This window comes from Haliotis asinina, chromosome 2 (assembly GCF_037392515.1).
Source record: "Haliotis asinina isolate JCU_RB_2024 chromosome 2, JCU_Hal_asi_v2, whole genome shotgun sequence".
NCBI classification, from domain to species: Eukaryota; Metazoa; Mollusca; class Gastropoda; order Lepetellida; family Haliotidae; genus Haliotis; species Haliotis asinina.
In genome coordinates, this window is record NC_090281.1 from 3745448 (window position 1) to 3764934 (window position 19487).

The window sequence follows — 19487 nt, forward strand, 5'->3', positions numbered from 1 at the left end:
CCGCTTTTAGCAATATTCCAGCAATAGCATGACGGGGGACACCAGAAATGGGCTTCACACAATGTAGCCATGTGAGGAATCGAGCCCGAGTTTCCGGCGTCACGAACGAACCTTAGCCATGAGACTTTGCCACTGCCCCATCAGTTCCAGTCTGGTGTCCGCATTTCACAACGTTTCATGTACAATCGAGCCTTCAATAGCCGTTTCAAGGAGCGCCGTGATAAGGCTCTTGATAAAAAATTCTTGTTAATGCGTGTGTACGTCGATGTTCCAGTAGTGTCCGCCGTTCCTCCACCACCCGTCAGTGAGTGAGTGAGTGGGTATAGTTTTACGCCGTTTTCAGCAATATTACAAGAATATTACGGTAGCAGTATAGATAAAGTAGATACCGTAAATGGGTTTCACACACTCTACCTATGTGGAGAATAAACCTAGGGAACCTCGGCTTATTGACCTTTGGGCCACCCCACGGTCCCTTCAGCCGGGAAAACACATACATGTACGGACGGTATATATGTTTGATGTCCAATTTACAGTAGGATGGGTTACAACTTGGCCGTAGACTACATCCACTCACGTGAAGGTGCACAGAACGTCATATTTTGTTCACAGTCTAGTTGCTCATAGCATTTAACTGACCTCGCTGCGAATATACTCGAAGAGATATTGCAAGAACACCAGTCGCACCATCATTATATTATAAAATATTATACCAAACAGGAGGCCAGAGACGTTCTTCAGTGCCGATGCTGCGCTAACGTACTACATACTCTAGACTTGCATGGGCTGGACTCAATCACAGCTTACCTCAGTACCAAAATGGTATCGTGGGTGTGGCTAGAACTGTTCCGTGTGGGAGAAGTACATTTCGAATTGTGTCGTCTATAGAATGGCCGACTAAAATGCCAGCAGGTGTCGCCACGGGATCGGATAGTCAGATTCGCTGACTTGATTGATACATGTCATTCCCAATTGAACAGGTCCAGGTTTACGTTGTTGATCACTGGATTGTCTGGTCCGAACTCGATTATTTACAGACCGCCGCCACAAAGCTGGAATATTGTTGAGTGTGGCGTAAAACTAAACTCACTCACTCGCTCTCCGGGACATTACCAATTTAGCCTCCTTGTTCTCTTGCCCAAGCTACACTTGGTGACAACTGCGTCCACTGATGATGTCCGTGAGTAGTAAACCAACCCCAAACCCGTAACGCTTGAAATAAAAAAATATAAGCTGAATGTGTTCCCATTACAGACAGTACTAAGACAATATTATCAGAGAGAATGGCCTGCAGTAAATCCGACTCCAAGTGAAAGCAAAGTCTGCTGAATGTTTCAGAAAAATATATTAAATAAGACCCCAGTCCATACAATGCAGAACGTGTCAATTTCATGGGTAAATCGAGCCGGTTTTACGTGTAACATGACGACGTGACCACTCAGCCGATTAGGAGGAAACAACAACATCTATCACCATAAGAGTGTAAACAACTTGAGTGTCATTAATCGCGGAGATCACGCTCTGTAGTATGTACGGTAGCCCTGCCCAGGTCACGTGATGTCAAGTGGTCGGAGTGACACGTTCAGAGGTGTTGCGATATCATGTGACAGGTGGAGGGACGCTGAACACCAGCTTCCAAGACTACACCAGAGACAGAACTGTGTTGTTTAATTAACTCTCGTTTCTTGATGTGAAAGTATGATCCCCCCACCTCAACACACACACAAAGAACATATTCCATACTAACGAAAATGAGCGATATTGCATCCTAGAAACGAGACCCGGGTTTTCAGAAATAGAGAACCGGGTTTTCAGAAAAAGAGATCCGGGTTTTCAGTAAGCCATGCTTGTCGTAACATGCGACTGACGGGATCAGGTGGTCAGTCAGATCAGGTGGTCAGTCAGATCAGGTGGTCAGTCAGATTCGCTGATTTGGCTCATACATACCATTGTATCCCAGACGCGTAATCGACGCTCTTGCGGATTATTATCATAGTATTGTATAGTATACAAATGTACAACATTTCATTATAGATTCCATAAGCTGTTACATTAATTGTTTCACACCAGAAGGACTAGTTCCCCCATGAATGTAAGGTGGGATGCACATCTGGTCCAGTCAAATATTGCCACCACATAATACCTGGCTCATGCAGAATATCCTCAAAAATCTGGAGATGTTTTCAAAAATACCTTACCTGTGAGCATCCGGGTTAGAACTGGTCTTCAGTAGTGAGTGAGTGAGTTTAGTTATACTCCGCTTTCAGCAATAATCCAGCAATAATCCAGCAACACCACAGCGTGGGGCACAAGAAATGGGCTTCACACATTGTACTCATGTGGGGAATCGAACGGGCGAACGCCTTAACCACTTGGCTACCCCCACCGCCAGAGATCTTCAGTAACCTTTGCTTGTAAGAGGCGACTAACGGGATAGGGTGGTCCGCTTCGATGACTTGGTTGACACATGTCATCGTATCCCAGTTACGCCGATCGACGTTCACGTTTACTACGTGATTATGGAACGCTGCCACATAACTGGAATATTGCTACCTGTTTTACTCACTCTCTCACTGACTAACTCATAAATACCCTACAGTTTTCACTGCTGTAGCTTCGTTCCGGAAGTGACATTCTCGGTGTCAATATCATCTCGCAGTACGTGTTTTCCAGAGAATAACTGGATTGCCCGATTGTTTCATTCAAATTGTGTAATGTAAATACATCTCTAAACAAAGTAGTGAGTGACTATATGTTTACCTTTACGTGAGTGTACGTACACCAGAAATGGGCTTCACACGGTGCACAAATGTGGACAATGGAAAACGGGTATTCGGCGTGACGGGCAAACGTTTTAACCACAAGGCTACACTTCCGCCCCCAAGTAGAGAATACTACAAGGTATCGAACATAATAGAGTCGTGTGTAGGGTTTCAACAGTATCCCACAAATATCACAGCGGAAACGTCACAAATGGGCTTCATGTATCATACATAGTGAGGAGCCGAGCCCAGTTGTTTCGCGCGACAATGCGTCTACACAGCCTTCAACATAGAATTACTGGCGTGGGGGAATACAGTGGAGTGTAACTTACGATACTTTCACTGACTGTTATCTGGAAGAGAGGCAGAAGCCTGAAATATAGCAGACAGTGAGTTACCGTTCAGAGCAGAATGCAGTCAATAATCCCCAGAAAATCGATGATGACAAATGCATTCGAAGCCGATTATCTACACACAGTCTCACACATGTGTGTATGTCAGAACCATACACATGTCCGCGGTTTCTCAAGGGAGGTAAACATGTGGAACTTGCAGCCCATCGGACTCAACATTAACATTGCGTAATTTAACCTCGATAGTATCAAGCCTATTCAACAATGTTTTGGTCCACAATACATATACTATACAAAAAAGAAACGCATAGACGAGAAGTCTGTTGCGAAAATGCGTATTTTCAAATATGTATAACTTGTCCACAAATAGACTTTAGTGCATGGAAGTTTACACCAGTTTAGAAGAAGGTAATGCCTATATAACCAAGTGGATACTTTCAGATAAAGGGGATGTTGAGCGCGATGGTGACGACGTAGCACGAGCCCGACGTCGGGTTTCATGGACTCTCAGACCAGTCTCTTTCAACCTGTTCCGTACAGTTTGACCACATATCCTCTGAAGTCCAGGCACCCTGGCTACCGTGCTCCCACCCGTGGCAGTACGATCACGTAACTGTAGTACCCGGATGTACCGATTCTGGGCTGCAGTAGTAGCTCGAGGTCTACCTGTATGGGGGCAGTCATTTGTTATACCTGTATGGGGGCGGTCATTTGTTATACCTGTATGGGGGCGGTCATTTGTTATACCTGTATGGGGGCGGTCATTTGTAAGACCTGTTTGTTTGCAACGAGCCATGATCTCCTGCCCAGACTAACATTCAGGCGCCTGGCAACATAAGATTGGTAATCTCCACCATGCATTTTGTCAACGGCGATGTTCCGTGTTGCAGAGTCCAGACGTGACGTAGTGATTTAACTTTGAAACTCCTTCAAAACGAACGCCAATTTCTGAAAGTAATCTGGATTTTTATTGCCAGACATTGAATGCTCTTTGCTGCACAAATTCAACTGGAATGTGATTTCTATTGCGTGGTGGCGATGCCTTTCTAATCCTTGTAAGAAATCTCACCAAAATCATCATGTTCAGGTAAAATCGATATTGTACTTGTGCAATTGTGTAAAATCATGTTAAATCAACACTTTTGTTACATATTTTTTGACTTGAACACAATAGGTAATTCGTAGATTTTTTTAAATTCAAATTGTCTATGCGTTTAACTTGGAGGGGGATAGTATATATTGGGGCGTGTTCACTACTACGTGATAGAGTGCCTTTAATAACGACACTTGACCCAAGTCGCCCACTTCCGACAGCACATACAGCTAAGGCGTCAGCGGTAATCGGGACCACGTCAGTACACAAAACGGAATGTGATTGCTATTCATCCTTTAAACGTTACATTTATACTGAGCATTTTCTGCCATGTGTCACGATAAAACAATAGAGTTTAGCATGTTTTCGCCGCTCACCACATGATTTGTAGATTGAAAAAGGTAGATGTACGAAAGTAAAAAGTGAATATATGGTAAACCACGTGAAAAGTACCGCAAAGAATTTTATGTCTAACCACGGATAAATGTTAATAATATTCTTTATTAAACTGTCAAATCTTACAACAATAACACGATTCAGAATGTTTCTATGTTTATATATCACGCTACGAAAATCAGAAAGAGATAATCACAGAGCATCATAATTGAACTTCATAATTGTATGTAAACGTGTTATCCATATCATGTATAAAACTGTTCAATATTGTATTTCGATATTGTACTATAGGTCATGTGGCCTTTGAGCACTGAATAAACATTGATTGATTGATTGATTGATTGATTGATTGATTGATTGATTGATTGATTGATTGATTGATTGATTGATTGATTGATTGACCCCAAATGCAGACATGCAAGATCGATGATTGGAACATACAGTAAGTTATGTATTCTGACATCCGTGACCCTAGCTGTTCACACAAACACACCGGGCAAACCACCAACATTACTATTCATCAATAACGGAAGACTGAATCTCCAGTGCCTCGTCAAGTCCTCTGTAATAGCATGCACGCTGAATCGCGGTGTTTTAAACACCAATAGTAGCAACACTGTAACACTGTGCGGTATAATCTGGTTGTCTCAAACATAATGGAAGAATTAGACACACAAACAATAAAAACTACTTTGTATCAGTTAATCACTTACCTTGCTGAGAAGACCATCGTGCCCAGTATGAGAGAAAACTGGTCTTACATGAGTGCAGCGCTGGTTGTCAATACGACTTCCCTCTTCAAACGGGAGAGCTATTTACGGGATAGATGCACTTGTCTACTCATGCGCACTAATCAGCTAGTCATTAATTATGTATATCACACAGCACGTGCAAGAAAGGCATTTAGTCGAGTGTCAAAGGTTACGTTAAACGTCTGTGATATTCCCCAGGGAGTTCTGCAAAGGGAGATGTTTCGAGGTGCTCTGATGAGCATCTAAACAGTCGTTGTAGCGGGTTAGCCCGTGGGCGGTTTAAGGCAAGGAATTTGATTAACAGTTAATGGCCTTTTACTTAACATCGAAACGTTTGCTGTGTACAAATTACAATCTGACTAACAGTAAAATTGCCTTGTGTCAAGACGTAATGATATTGTTCACCCACCCACGACAAGATCTGGTTACAAATTACTATCACTGGCGAGAACCTGCCAGTACAATACGTGTTGATATGCATGAAGATTTGACCAGCAGCATTTGAACATTGCACAGTCATACTCAAACAGGCGTTTTACCACAAAGGCCTTATATGATTAAGCGAAGCATTGGAATAACTGGAACCGTTACTGTTACTGAAACCGCCCGGTTAAATTCTTGGTCTGTAGAACACCGTACCAGCTATGGGAAATGTGTTTCATGAAACACATTGCAAGACATATGTGTTCCATACTTAGACTTCACGGTCAAACGCTCGCTATGCCACACTCGATTTTCAAACCACAAACTATCCGGGTTTTCCATGTTATGGTTTCATAATAAATTGTTTCTGTTGGTTCTGAAGCAGAACGAAACAAGCGGTCACCCTAGAATTGAGGATATTCGTGCACCACTACAACCGTTATGGTCAGGTGGTCTAACACTGTGCGACTCACCTTCATAATGGCACCAATGTTAATGGTTGTTAAGGTAGCCTCATTTGGATGGCAGCTTAACGTCTGTTGCTACTGCCACATGTGTTCACAGATCAATGAGTAAATGATAGTAAATTCTAGGCATTTGATCTCCCTTGATTACATTAAAAACATCTCCACACAGAATAATATGCAGGCGGCCTTGTTCACTTCCATAAACAGTAAATGGATACCAAGAATTAATAACACTAATAATACTACTATTTCAAACATACTAATTCAAAGGAAATGTAGTGGTGTTTACTGTGGCGTTCCAGCACTGCCCTCATCGTATTCTCACCTCCACTCTGAAACTGATACCTTTGTGTCCTCTCCTACCTATATCCTGGGGAATGTGGGCCTAGAATTCGTAACTCTCTTAGTGCTAAGATAGTCGTAACTGCCATATAGTAACGTTAGCATACGACTGTCTTAGCCCTAAGAGAGCTTCGAAAATCTAGGTCCAGGGATCCTCCTGGCTACCTAATGGAAATGAATTGGGGACCCGCTGGGAACCTTCCAGGAACTTACCGGGAACCTACTAGCTGTCTATCGGAAACTTACTGCGAACCTACTGGCTACCTACCGGGACCCGCTGGGAACCTTCCGAGAACTTATTTGGAACCTACTACCTACTAGCTGCCTACTAAGACCCACTAGGAACCTACTGGGAACCTACTGGGAACCTACTGGCTACCTGCTGGGATCCGCTGGAAACCTCACAGGAACTTACTTGGAACCTACTAGCTACCTACTACCAAGACCCACTGGGAACCTACCGGAAACTTACTGGGAATCTGACTACTGCCTACCTACCGGAAACCGCTGAGAACCTCCCAGGAGTTTACTGAGAACCTAATGACTATCTACCGGAACGCAATGAGAACCTAATGACTATCTATGATAACGGCAATTTAATAATCGACCGAGTATGGGGTTTTCAGGCTACTGTCCAGTTGCACATTCACTGTTGTGAGCCTGCATTTAATCTTCCTGTAGAGTATTAAACATGTATACATATGTGAATACGTTCTCCTTGTGTTCTCTTTGAGATTCCACATTCTAAGCAAGGTACATTTCATGGTAGGTGAGGCCACTCTGGGATTAAAACCCACATTCTCAGAATATGCACCCAATCGTCAGCACTCAACGTCAGTGATCTAACTCTCTCGCAACGACCTCGGCCTAAACTAAAATGGAAGTGTGACAACTGGTAGTCTTAGTCTTTGTGTAGCCCTCTGATATGTGGGAAATAGCATGGCTCTCACAACCGAATCTATACGCACATAAGGCCATATAGAGATGTAACATGTGGTACATGTGCGTTATTGGAGAATGGTATTGTGGTCAAACATTATGTTATATCAAAAGAAAAGAACTACTTTGACTCTGACCCTCATTAAGGAAATTCATACAACCATTTATCACCCACGCTTCTGCCAGTATCGTCTTCGTCCCCCATTAGATCTCGCATGACAGTCCGAATGGGAGATTCCTCCTAGCAGCCGATACTTACAATCATTTAGAGCGTCGTGTTTCAACAACACACATGATATCAGATCTAACATCAGCATAAAACGATACAAATAGAACATTTTAATGAAATTTGTTTGATGTGTAAACTTATTGCTATGTTGCACGTTTCACGGGGCTATCACATGGCCAATACTGGAACCTCTGTCGGTAATATGAAAAGTGCCGTCATAGAGATTCCGGGTAAGACATGGTTACCAGCAATGTGTGCTTCTGTTTCGAGGCGACTTTATTTGGCCATGTGATCATATCTGATGGTGTGTTCAATGGGTATCATTAAGCGTGACGGTGTGATAATGCTCCTTCTATCAACCATCATGTACATGTATCCAAGCTTTCAATCAGTAAATATATACATGCATGCGTGGAGACGTTAAATGCAAAATATGACATGATATGAATCAAATTCTGGGAAAGATGAACACTTATTAACATAAGAGTTCACTTCCAATTTCATTCCCGTTTCATTGTTGGAACAATGACGGTGATCCAGAAGTTGTAACACAGGGTAAATAATCAAAATGGTATCGTGTGTTAACTGATGTGGAGCCACGGTGATGATCCAGAAGACGCTATTTAGCATAATTAGTCAGTTACATAATGAGAGATGTAACCTCAGCAGGCACGGCGATATAGTGAGTTAAATACAGACCTTAAGAGAATCTGGCGTGACATCCCACAAGCCTTCCTTGCACGTTTGATAGGCGCTATGTACTGCTGTTCTCAATGCCGATGGTGGACATAACCGTTGTTGAGCTTGTGAGGTGGTCGTTTGACCCCTGTCCCGCTTGTGGACTCGTGACGTCATTGGGATTGACTTTTCAGCTGAAATTCTCCCGACTTGTTATGGTCTCATGATCCCTCCATTAAAGTTTACCTTTGACATTGTTATCGTACTTATCAACTGGGATAACATTTTGACAACGCACAGTTTCTTTACGTGGCTAGTATAGAACGAGGAGATGTTTAAACGTTAAAGTTGTTTGTTTTCACCTAAACCAACTGCCTGTTTCCCAATGCAGCAGTAGGTTCCAGTGGTATAAATAAAATTAGTTATATTCAGTCACGTGAAGAGTTCCCACAGGGAAACCACGTTGCTTTCGACCAGTCAAAGGGGTGGGGGGAGATAATGATGTACCCCTCGGACAATGAGCTGTTTAATGCGCTCTCCCTACAGTCCATAAATACAGCCATGTTTATACAGTATATCAACTGAGGTCCCAAAAAGTCTTTACAACTTTCAACACAAAAAGTATCGAAATCTGAAAAAAACAGGTGAAACAAATTTGATGTGAAATACATAGCCCACAGGCAACAATCGTGCATACAGATAGGGTCACCGTGCACGGCATGTTTGTTGAATAAAACATGAAAATTGGAAAACACGTGCTGTAGTTGCAGCCATAACCGCACGTCCAATAAAGGTATAGGTCATGCCGTGAGTACTTCAGACTCCCAATATGAAAAAAAGAACACCAAAGAAATTCCACGAGTGACTCCAGAACAACGCGAGAGATCCCTTGGTATGATACAGATGGGACCCACCCATGCACACGTTGCAAGAACGTTTCACCTCATGCAACGTTACAGACGGGGCAGACACAAGACAGGCGGAGAAGAGGAAGGCAGAGGTGAACAAATCACCTTGAAGACCGAGGTCAACAAATCACCATGAAGACCGATATCTGCGCACCTTGCACCTCCGCTTCCTGACAGTGACGAGGGATGCCATAAGGCACTGTCAACAGACAGTTACCAGACGATTGAGGGTCAGTGAATCAGAGTGTACAGGCCATACAAGGACAACTAATGCCAACGCAACATCGCCTTCAGAGATTGAGATGGGTTCGAAATGTACGGCGCTGGCAGCGACGTAACTGGCAGAAGGTCGTCTTCACTGGCGAGAGTCGATTTGGCTTGTGCAGGATTGATGGTCGACAATGGGTGTGTCGTAGAAGGGGTGAACCGACAGCATATTTTTGTGTGTTCAAGCGGTCGCTCCGTTTGCTAGAGGTGTTGTTATGGTTTGGGGAGGGATTTGTGGACAAGAGAGGACGCCACTGGTCATCGTAAATGGAAAATGGACAGCCCAGAGGGACAGTGACCAGATTCGTCGCCGAACTGCCACGTAGTGTCCTTTACCATCATAACGCCACGCCCGATGTAGCACGAATCGACCAGAACTTCTTGACAGCAAACAACGTCGACGTTATGCCCTGGCCGGCACGTTCTCCAGACATGTCACCGATTGAACACTTCTGGGATGCCATCGATCGTCGTGTTCGACAGCATGGTCGGAGGGTTTTTGCATGCAGGGGGAGATCATACACGTGACTAATGGTCAGTGTTTTCGAACTTTCCACGTGCTCTTCTCGTCTGAGATGTAACATGCTGTAATTTACCTTTCGTACTAAATATTGCCCCTGTTAGATCCATTCGCCAGACATCTGACACAATTTTTCGAGCCATTCTCATAATAAATATTGTATGAAGTCTACATCGTTCCATTTTTTCACACTCTACAGACCAAAAGAGAGAGGAATAGATTCATCACACATTGATTTCTTTCAAAAGACTTCTATTTGATGATTGTCAACTCTTGAAGGCAAGCCAAACAAATAATCACAAAAGCCCTGTGGACGCGCGTGCATTTCTTGTTAATTTCCATTCCTGTGGTTTCGTATCGTTTTTAAATATATTCCAGCACTGCAACAGGGGAGGCACCGGAATAGCCCTTACACAGTACAAACACGTGGGAAATCAAACCTGGCCTCCATGGTGAGACGTGAGCGTTAAGCCCTTTGGTTACTTCGTCGGAACTCTGGGAGTAGGAACGTCGTCATAATTTATCCTCATATTATGTTTTTGGAAACATTCGGTGATTTCTCCCTAATCACAACACACAACTCTAAATTATCTCACCAACTTTTAAAAGACAACTTTATGTGTTACAAACGAACATTGATCAGATTATTACAGAGTCAAAGTGTGACAAAAAACCTCGATATTACGCGAATAAACGTAAAGCAAAGATGTGCGTTAAGGTAGACTGACGAAGACGAGAAGCTATCACTGATTTGTACCTGGCGCCATTTCCAACGCATTTGTCTTAAACTGGCCTAACTGGAAAACGTAAATGTGACAGGACGTTTCATTATTCGCATTAATTTGATAGGAACGTATTCCCGTTACATAACAGGATGACAGCCTTGTGCTGGAAGAAAGGTCATCGTCATTCAGACCGCAGCCTTGGTGATACCCACGTGTGAAATGCGTCTAATTAGACGTATTAGAACTAGGACTGATTGGCGTTAAGGAGTCGTCTTGAAGCGCCAAAAGATCTAAGTCTACCCTCGGAACAGTTGCAACACCTATTTGCCTTGAGTTCACCTTGAGTTCACAATACAAATTAAGAGAATGTTGTCCTAGGATGCTACGAAATGACAATCTGGATAACACGATAGGGTGGTGAGTACCATTTGAGACCGCTATGTAGTGGTCAAACACACACTACATTTTAGCTATATAAGGTCAGTTTGCTTACAGGTTGATTCAGAAACGACCCACCGTTACAGCAAATTGTCGTTTTTGACCTGCATGAGTCACGTGCATGTGTGATTTATTGTTATGAGTGCAGGAGTTCCTTGTCAGATCCTAAAATATCATCAGGATTTCACATCTATAAACGGAAAACCCTACTATAAGAACGGATACGGGTCTACAACAGAAGATGTTACCTGATACGTTAAACAAGCAGTTGTAGAGATATAATGCTAGTGAATACAATAGTGCAATATCAAAAGGAATAGCGCTAATTTAGAAAGAGTGGTTTCGTAGGGCTATTTGGCTGTCTTTTCTTCACCACGCTCTTATGCTTGAAACTACAGAGAGAACATAAATATCAGCCGAACGTATTGAATGAGACTCTTGGATGCTGATGTTAGTGCTCCTTTATATAAGGCAGGATGAATAAGATGTCAACAACCATCATCGCATAACTTGTTTCAAAGGCATTTGGAAGTTGGTGGAATCAAACTAAAAGTGCTTTATATAAGGCAGGATGAATAAGATGTCAGCAACCATCATCGCATAACTTGTTTCAAAGGCATTTGGAAGTTGGTGGAATCAAACTAAAAGTGCTTTATATAAGGCAGGATGAATAAGATGTCAACAACCATCATCGCATAACTTGTTTCAAAGGCATTTGGAAGTTGGTGGAATCAAACTAAAAGTGCTTTATATAAGGCAGGATGAATAAGATGTCAGCAACCATCATCGCATAACTTGTTTCAAAGGCATTTGGAAGTTGGTGGAATCAAACTAAAAGTGCTTTATATAAGGCAGGATGAATAAGATGTCAACAACCATCATCGCATAACTTGTTTCAAAGGCATTTGGAAGTTGGTGGAATCAAACTAAAAGTGCTTTATATAAGGCAGGATGAATAAGATGTCAGCAACCATCATCGCATAACTTGTTTCAAAGGCATTTGGAAGTTGGTGGAATCAAACTAAAAGTGCTTTATATAAGGCAGGATGAATAAGATGTCAGCAACCATCATCGCATAACTTGTTTCAAAGGCATTTGGAAGTTGGTGGAATCAAACTAAAAGTGCTTTATATAAGGCAGGATGAATAAGATGTCAGCAACCATCATCGCATAACTTGTTTCAAAGGCATTTGGAAGTTGGTGGAATCAAACTAAAAGTGCTTTATATAAGGCAGGATGAATAAGATGTCAACAACCATCATCGCATAACTTGTTTCAAAGGCATTTGGAAGTTGGTGGAATCAAACTAAAAGTGCTTTATATAAGGCAGGATGAATAAGATGTCAGCAACCATCATCGCATAACTTGTTTCAAAGGCATTTGGAAGTTGGTGGAATCAAACTAAAAGTGCTTTATATAAGGCAGGATGAATAAGATGTCAGCAACCATCATCGCATAACTTGTTTCAAAGGCATTTGGAAGTTGGTGGAATCAAACTAAAAGTGCTTTATATAAGGCAGGATGAATAAGATGTCAACAACCATCATCGCATAACTTGTTTCAAAGGCATTTGGAAGTTGGTGGAATCAAACTAAAAGTGCTTTATATAAGGCAGGATGAATAAGATGTCAGCAACCATCATCGCATAACTTGTTTCAAAGGCATTTGGAAGTTGGTGGAATCAAACTAAAAGTGCTTTATATAAGGCAGGATGAATAAGATGTCAGCAACCATCATCGCATAACTTGTTTCAAAGGCATTTGGAAGTTGGTGGAATCAAACTAAAAGTGCTTTATATAAGGCAGGATGAATAAGATGTCAGCAACCATCATCGCATAACTTGTTTCAAAGGCATTTGGAAGTTGGTGGAATCAAACTAAAAGTGCTTTATATAAGGCAGGATGAATAAGATGTCAGCAACCATCATCGCATAACTTGTTTCAAAGGCATTTGGAAGTTGGTGGAATCAAACTAAAAGTGCTTTATATAAGGCAGGATGAATAAGATGTCAACAACCATCATCGCATAACTTGTTTCAAAGGCATTTGGAAGTTGGTGGAATCAAACTAAAAGTGCTTTATATAAGGCAGGATGAATAAGATGTCAGCAACCATCATCGCATAACTTGTTTCAAAGGCATTTGGAAGTTGGTGGAATCAAACTAAAAGTGCTTTATATAAGGCAGGATGAATAAGATGTCAGCAACCATCATCGCATAACTTGTTTCAAAGGCATTTGGAAGTTGGTGGAATCAAACTAAAAGTGCTTTATATAAGGCAGGATGAATAAGATGTCAACAACCATCATCGCATAACTTGTTTCAAAGGCATTTGGAAGTTGGTGGAATCAAACTAAAAGTGCTTTATATAAGGCAGGATGAATAAGATGTCAGCAACCATCATCGCATAACTTGTTTCAAAGGCATTTGGAAGTTGGTGGAATCAAACTAAAAGTGCTTTATGGTACAACTTCTTTATTATACAAGGTCACAACGTTTCGAGACAGTCACAAGATTGTTTGGGACAACACCAGGACATTAGTTAGGAACGCCAATGACTTAAAAAATACGGAAGCTCCTGGAAGCCATTGCAATCAAGCGGAACAAGCCCTCAATCAATAGAGACGGAGGTGTTTACCTACCCAATGCATGGAACCACCTTCTCCTCGGTGACTAACCTCTATCCAAACATCTTTACCTGTAACTCGTTAACGTAATCAATACAAGCCGGCACGCCAATCAATCGAAGCCTGTACATCAATTAATACGAACCTGTATATCTTGTTACCCATTGTTATCTATCTACTGTTATGTGTATATATATTACATCCCTTCAGTTTTACCCTCACTTCACCTGAAGAAGAGACTAGAATCTGTCTCGAAACGTTGTGACCTTGTATTATAAAGAAGTTGAACCATAAAGCATTTTTAGTTTCATCACCGCATGGTCTCTTTTTCGTTGTAGAGAAGCTTCGTGAATATGTTACCGGGTAAAGCGGTCCCCCGATTTAGGGAACATCGCAAACATCAAACTACTGATAATGTTTTCAACTGTCAAAATTACCTTTCTCTTGCTAAATTCGGGGGTTCATGTGACTGTGAACAACTACATTTACATTACAGATAACTGATAAGTAAACTACAAGTACATAAGGGTTAAAGATATATTTTATGACGTTCACCAGCTAACACGTTCAGAGAGTGACGGTAAAGAAATACATCGAAATATTTAGAAACTGTTTAGTCCAATATGTCATGAACCCTGTGGTGCATGGCTGTCGGTGGAGAATTGCTTAAGAAATGAAATGTATTATGACAGCATTACCTCCAACCAGACTCTTGTGTTAACGCTGAAGATAGGACATAGCACACATCGGAATAATGACGCTATTTACTTCACATTATGTCACGTTACACCAGATATCTCCTGCATGATTAATCACACGGCCTGCTGCCGCAGGCTTCAGGTATAAGCCGATCCTTCAGAATCGTTCCCAACACGGGCCGCATGTATGTGTCAGTTACAGTGATGTCGTTTTGAGGGCGTTGCAGTTGAACATAGCATCTCGCATGTGACCTGTTTCGACGACCAAACGTCCCAGAAGTTACTGCTAATTCTTGATTTGATTAAGGGGAGATGAAAGGTCTTGTGTATGTCCTACACTAAGCTAGGTATGCTCATCTACGAAGGTATCAAAAGTTATCTCTACGCCTTATATCATGCTATCAGTGAATAAGTAACAGATACATACCATACAATCAACTAAGTATAATGTAGATTTCTTATATCAACTACGACATAAACGTACATCACGCTATAGGCTAGATACATGTCATTCTATGAATTTGTTATTAAAATATGTATATATCATGTTACCAAGGAGACATAGTGTAGGTATCGTGCAATCAGCTAGAGACCATATCAAACATAGTTATACATCATGCTATCAAGGAGATATAATTTGTGTATCGTGTTATCATCTAGAGGTAATACTAACCATAGATATACGTCATGCTATCAGGGAGATATAACGTGTGTATCGTGAAATCAGCGAGAGACCATATCAAACATTGTTATACATCATGCTATCAGGGACATATAACGTGTGTATCGTGCTATCATCTAGAGGTAATACTAACCATAGTTATACATCATGCTATCAGGGAGATATAACGTGTGTATCGTGCAATCAGCGAGAGACCATATCAAACATTGTTATACATCATGCTATCAGGGAGATATAACGTGTGTATCGTGCTATCATCTAGAGGTAATACTAACCATAGTTATACATCATGCTATCAGGGAGATATAACATGTGTATCGTGCAATCAGCTAGAGACCATATCAAACATTGTTATAGATCATGCTATCAAGGAGATATAACGTGTGTATCGTGCAATCAGCTAGAGACCATATCAAACATTGTTATACGTCATGCTATCAGGGAGATATAACGTGTGTATCGTGTTATCATCTAGAGGTAATACCAAACATTGTTATAGATCATGCTATCAAGGAGATATAACGTGTGTATCGTGCAATCAGCTAGAGACCATATCAAACATTGTTATACGTCATGCTATCAAGGAGATATAACGTGTGTATCGTGCTATCATCCAGAGATAATACCAAACATAGTTACTAGTATACATCATGCTATCAGGGAGATATAACGTGTGTATCGTGCAATCAGCTAGAGACCATATCAAACATTGTTATAGATCATGCTATCAAGGAGATATAACATGTGTATCGTGCAATCAGCTAGAGACCATATCAAACATTGTTATAGATCATGCTATCAAGGAGATATAACGTGTGTATCGTGCAATCAGCTAGAGACCATATCAAACATTGTTATACGTCATGCTATCAAGGAGATATAACGTGTGTATCGTGCTATCATCCAGAGGTAATACCAAACATAGTTACTAGTATACATCATGCTATCAGGGAGATATAACGTGTGTATCGTGCAATCAGCTAGAGACCATATCAAACATTGTTATAGATCATGCTATCAAGGAAATATAACGTGTGTATCGTGCTATCTTCTAGAGATAATACCAAACATAGTTACTAGTATACGTCATGCTATCAAGGAGATATAACGTGTGTATTGTGCTATCATCTAGAGGTAATACTAACCATAGTTACTAGTATACATCATGCTATCAGGGAGATATAACGTGTGTATCGTGCAATCAGCTAGAGACCATATCAAACATTGTTATACATCATGCTATCAGGGAGATATAACGTGTGTATCGTGCTATCATCTAGAGGTAATACTATCCATAGTTATACGTCATGCTATCACTGAGATATAACGTGTGTATCGTGCTGTACGTTAGAGATCGTGCTAGATGTGTTTATACATCATGCCAGCCCAGCAAGTACTACAGAGTGTTATGACAGTCACCCTCTTAATGTCGTGTAGAGAAGCAAATCCTTTCGGGGGGCATATATCTGGACCAATATTCACAAAGTGATCTTAAATCTACGACTATCCTCAGTCAAGGGCGGGCTAAGTAAACTTAGTCTGAGTGTATTTCGTTACATTCCACCACTGAGTCTAACAAAACCTAGTAGAAGGTCGCGTCAGGTAGGCTTTCAGCTACCTATAACCGCCCAATCAAACGCGAGACGGTTAAATAGACTTAACCAATCAAACAACGGCTACTATTTAGGGATCGCAGGGACTTTCAAAATATTCAGGTTACCGGCACAGATCTCTCCACAAACAAAAATCTGTATATAACACAGTTATTTAACCAGTTGTATATATGACTTGGGGTTCTGTTGATATGGTTACCATTAGCCAATATTTCCGCAAGATTACATCCTTGAATATTGCCAAAAACACTATTTTCAGGGGCTTTACTTACTGTTGTCATGGTTGTAACGTGTGCATCACCCGGAAGGGATCGTACACTAAATAGCATTCGGAATCGTTCGGGTAGGAACCTTTTCGAGATAAAAAGTTCAAAAGGTATGTGTGAATGTCCACTTTCGAGATTTGGTAAGCTGTGTTCTGATTGGTCAATCTCAAAGGTTACATGACGCGACCTCTCATAAGGTTTTGTTAGACTCGGTGGTGGAGTGTAACGAAAAGCACTGAGGATAGGTTGACTTAGACTTCAGTCAAGGGTAAAGTATGGTAGTTGCAACTGGCTTTTCATTTAAACCGCTTTTTGGAATTGGCCGCTGGTTTTTTGCTGATAAAAGAAAACGCGTTCATCACTAGGCCAGTCTGCATGTTTGTGTGATTGTTTATGGAACGCCGCCCCACATAGCAATATTACCGGTGCATGTTTATGTTAATCAAGACTTGATTTGCCTGATGTATGTATCCTATAGGAACAACGGCCTCCTCTGTCGGGGACACATTCAGTCCAATGTCCTTGCATATCAGGATGTTTTGCTGTGGAACGTTTCTGCACCGAAATCGTTAGTAGCCATTATCGATTGAAGATATTGCCATCCATATATTCATGCCGGTATTGCTACGAAACATTTTCCAAAAATGTCTTATGTGCATTAAGATGAACATGCTGGTTTCTAACTTCGCACTCATGAATATTGCCGCTATATGACAGAAGTCAATCTCAATTGTTTTATTCAGCATGTTTGGCCTCCGGCCCAGGTACAGATGATACAGCAGCAGGTTGGACTGTGTATGTTACAAAGGGAAGTCTGTATATAATCGTGTCTGAACCAGACAATCCAGTGACTTCAAGAGCGTTAATCTACGCAATTGGGATGTCATGATATAAATAGACCAAATCAGAGAGACTTACCCATCCCATTAGCGGCCTCTCAAGACTATTTTATCAAGATTTGTAAAGTTTTGCCTAGGTGAGATACTCTATGTGGTTACTTGAACACTATTTCAACCTGATATTGCCGACTGTTGACTGGTAGTAGTGAGCAAAGGTTCACGCCATTGTAATCAATAGTAACGCAGTGCATAGAACACTGGACTCAACAGACACAGTGGGCACCAAGCCCTTGCTTTGACAACTACCCTAAAGCATTAACACACCACAGTTAACCAGTACTGCAAATTAAACAGTTTACAAAGATGCTAAGCACCAGAGATTTAGATACTGTCGTGCCGCGGATTGAGATACTGCTGTGGCGTGAGAGAGGTCATGTGTAAATTGGTTATAAGATTTCTATCCGTATTCTTCATGAAACGAAGACCATTGTGATTAAATGTTGATTCGTGCTTAGAAGCAAACATCCATGCGACTGAAACTTGACAACTATAGACATATGTGAAGGTGTGTACCAGTCTGTAAAATAGCGTTCATTTCCATATCAACAACAAATTACCAATAATGAGATGGGTAGTAACCACAACAGTAAGGTTTCCAAAGTAACGCACGTTTTGAGAAAAGGACCCCAGAGTGATGTGCCTACCTGGGGAAATAGTCAGGTGTACCTCCGAGTCAGATGTACTTCGGCGTCAGGTGCACATCCGTGTCCGTGAGTGTTTCAATACTGGCAATGACTGCCCGTGCTATAATCCATGATAGTACAGTGGTGCAGCCTGCCTCGTTATATCGCGACGCGCTGGAGTCGGACACAGGAAAATAATAACGCGCTGGAGTCGGACACAAGGAACTAATAACGATATGACGCCGTCCCGTGTCTCAGCCACCTCCCTGTGTCAGGGACAAAGTGCTTGGTCACAGGAGTGACGGCCCAAATGAAATAGCCACTGGGCTCTTTACCCGCTCGTTTTGTAGAGATATTTTTCTGTTGTTATGTTTTACTTATAGTTTTTTTTTTGTTTCTTGAAGCCTGCCTTATTAATAAAAATATTGGAATTAGAAAGAGATCTGTAAATATGAAATTAGGACCAGACAATCGAGTGACCGATCGAGTGAAATTGTACCCAAAATAATAATCGCCTACATAGTCTGGTTAAATGTTTGTAGAGTCCAGTACATTTACATTTAAAGAGAGGACTGTTTGCACTTTTGCATCTTGTTACACCCCGTTCTGCAGCCACAAGACACCACCTCCTGACAAGACGTTCATGAGTGGTGAAGTGTCGTCTATTAGGCAACATACGTGGGACTTTCCTGCTTTATCCAGAGTAGAAGTGGTTCACCCATATGTCCTGCTTGGCTAAGTGTTCTTTTACGTGCAGTACAAGAGCTGCATGCGTTGGTGGAATGGCAT

The 19487-nt window shown here is 41.5% G+C and overlaps 1 protein-coding gene across 4 annotated transcripts in view; it reads right to left on the reverse strand.

Annotated features, from left to right (window-relative positions):
* Nucleotides 1–19487, reverse strand: part of LOC137273145 (uncharacterized) — a 41360-nt gene that overhangs the window by 9210 nt on the left and 12663 nt on the right. Inside the window, exon 1 of one of the 4 annotated variants that reach the window (XR_010956124.1) lies at nt 5318–5395. The exons of 2 other annotated variants lie outside the window; for them this stretch is intronic. The gene's annotated coding sequence lies outside the window, so the exon portion shown is untranslated. Of the gene's footprint in view, nt 1–5317; nt 5396–18719; nt 18931–19487 lie in introns of those variants that run through there. One more of the 4 variants, XM_067805617.1, reaches the window with a different exon arrangement.